Raw genomic sequence first — 3,310 nt, forward strand, 5'->3', positions numbered from 1 at the left:
TCAGCATACAGCTGACTCCTTTCCAGGGTGGAGCGACGGGCGTAGTTGCCCGAGGCTCCCGAGTCAATCAAGACTCTTCCATGGCTTTGCAAAGCCCTTCACGTTCGCTTGAACGAGCAGCAAGCCCGGCTTGCACACACTCTTCTCGTAAGAGAGCTCAGCTCTCTTCGGGGCTGAGCCCCGTTGTCCTCTACCTCTTCGAGGCACAACAGAACTCAGTTCTTCCCCAGTAGGGCGCCCCGCGCCTACTGGGAGTTGCCGTTTCCCGGCGATGACCCGGAGAGGTTGGCTCGCCGGTGCCTCGCGCTTCTTGCGCAGAGGGCAATAGGCCCTCAAGTGCTTAGTGCTATTGCACACAAAGCATCGGCGGATGCCGGCGCGCTGCTCCGCAGCAAGAAGCTCCGCTTCTTCATCTTCAGCATAGCTGAGGTCCATCGGCTCTGGACCGCTCGAAGAGCTTGCGCTACCAGCGCTCCAACCAGGTCGCGCCGACCTGAAGTTGTGCTCGGCATTCAATGCCACATCCACCGCCTCTTCAAAAGAGTTAGGGTGTACACGGAACACTTCCGTTCGAGCTGCGCTCACACGAAGTCCCTCCATGAACACGGTCACGCTGACCAGTTCCGGAAGAGGGTCCGCCGCCATTCCGGCGATAAGAGTTCTCAACTCTTGGACATAGTCCAATAAATCCTTCTTACCCTGGCGGGTAGCAAGGAACTTTGACCGGATACGGTACGCCTGATTAGGCGGCGCGAACACGCGCGAAAGCTGTTGCTTCAGCTGATCCCAAGTGGGAAATGCAGCGTCAACAGACGTGCCGCACGTTAGTGCCCATTCGCGAGCGCGACCTCCAAGCCTGGAGATAGCCAGCGCCACGCGCTGATGCTCAGACTGGAGCAGGGCCGATCCCATGGCCATCTCGACCTCACGGGTCCAGAGAAGGAGATTCTCTCCATCCTTCCCCTCGAAGGTTTTTACGCTCACCATGAGCGGTTTCAGTCTCATAGACTCTTCACGCGTCATCGACGCCGCCGCCGTTGCGGCGCTCATCTTCTCTTGGACATGCTCCAAGAGCGCGTTCTCGTAGCGGGAGAACGATTCCAGCCTGGCAGTGACCGCCTCTGGACCTTGCGATGCAAGATGAGCCACGCCCTCCGGGCCAAGCAAGGCCATAAGCTTAGTAAGCGCGTCCTGCTGCGCCGGGGGCAAATTCGCGAACACGGGGTGTTCCATCCTCGCAGAGGATAAAGTCAACCTACAAGTGCTACCAAGTGCAGCGGGGCTGCCGTAGCTTTAGCGTCAGAGGAAGACGTTCGACTCAAAGAGTCACTGATACTAAGTTCCTTATCCAAAGGACACTTACAGCCCAAGACCAGGGCTCAAAGTTAACACCTTAACTTTTATGCTTCAAAACCAGAAGTGTTTTATTTACTATTATTGCGGCCAAGCCGCCTAGAGGTAAATGTATCTCTTTACCTATCTAGCATAGTTAAACCAAATCAAATGCATAACGTGTGGCTTTCAGCCAACGTACTGAGAGACCTTGTTAACTCTCCAACTTATGTACTGAGAGTTTGTAAACTCTCCGGGTACTTCGTACCCCTGTGTGCTCCACACCATGTAGCCCCGTTACACAGACAGCCCGCGAACGCTCGATTGGCGGCTACATTCAGCTGGTGAGACTTTTGTCTCGATGTTTTTAGCTGTACAACCCGCACGACCTCCACGTTTGCGGTCTCGTATAACGCAAGATATCTTCTATGCACAAGCCGTTTAGCCGTGTTAAGCAGTGTCGACGGTGGATTGCCACACGTAGACATTGGTTTGTGCTTGTCCGTCGTCACGACTATAACGATAAAAACTATCCTTCACAGCAAACGAGTTGTGTCAAACATTTGCCGCATAATGTGCCGTTTAACCCTTGCATTGAAAGCTTCGCAGGGTTTATTCGATGCTGCATATCATGTTGGTGTATAAAAGGCCTGCCAATCCACTGTTTTTCAAAGTATGCCGCGAAAAATTTCAGCACGGGTACTTGTTTCCACTGTGCCAAAATCGTATCGCGGATGTTGTGCTACTCCAAAAGATTGGCCGAAAACTGCATTGTGATAATGCCCTTTTATACCATTGCCCCAACTTCATCGCTCAATTGACGTGTCCGCTTGTTCACGCTTTACAGCACATGGAAAAAGCATATAAGAAATGTGGCGTCTTGGAATTGTGGAGTAATTTTCAGCGCATTGTAATGCGAGTCCTCAGCACCATCAGCATCAACCTTGGGTTTTAATGATAATATACTGTCCAGTACGTTTAGGATAGCTGATCGTACACCACCATATTCCACGCGAGTTTACGTTGACCCGGAAGAGTAAGTTATTTTTAATCTGACGAGTTATTCCTACCAATGCATCTCTGCACACAAATAGCAGCTACGGTACTAGCACATATAAGTACAATTGCGTCAGATGTACTGATACTTGTGAATTTGTTCAGTAACTGTGACCTGCCATAGCCAGCCGTGAGCTCACAACTATACTACTAGCGACGATATTCATAACTCTATACATGTGCAGAGTGAGCTGTTCTTGATCCCAGCAAATTGTTCTTGATACAGTAAGTTGTTTATGATGCGGTCATTTTATCTTGATCCGGCGAGTTGTTTATAATGCGGCGATTTGCTCTTAATTCAGCGATTTGTTCTTGAGCAGGCGAGGTGAACTTGGCCTGCTAAATTGTAATGAATGTTTTACCTAGAGAGTTCTTACATTTACCATGCCACAATACGATTTTCTGAGCTGTCCGGCTACCAATTACTGGATGTAGCGGTGTAATTTGAAAAGCGAGGCTATCTGTACATGTTGTAGACTAAACAAATGTCATTTAATGTGAATTCAGGACAGCTCCTAATGTTAAATAATCCACAGTATCCAAGTTTACCTAAGCTAGGCCAGCTTTTTTGTTTATGTTTGCCCTGTACAAACAACGACGATGAACTACCCCCCCCCCCACACACACACACACACACAAACTTGACCCCCCCTCCAAGTGCAAATCTGGATTTAAGTAAAAATAAAGGGCTGCTTCAATTTAAACCAATTAATGCGTTTTAAAAAAATAGATGGACAGCACGCCATGTGAGCGCCATATTCGCTTATGGCTGTGAAACGATGGATGCACTTCGTCGCCAAACCAATTACACCGTCAAACAGAGGCGGGAAGCGCTCGAGCGGATGGCACTGGAGAGATATAAGCCTACCTCTCGGCAGGGAAGGGGGCAGGCCCTTTTTTGGGGGGGCATGCCCCCCCCCGA

This window comes from Phytophthora infestans, genomic scaffold (genome assembly GCF_000142945.1).
Source record: "Phytophthora infestans T30-4 supercont1.29 genomic scaffold, whole genome shotgun sequence".
Taxonomy (NCBI): domain Eukaryota; phylum Oomycota; class Peronosporomycetes; order Peronosporales; family Peronosporaceae; genus Phytophthora; species Phytophthora infestans.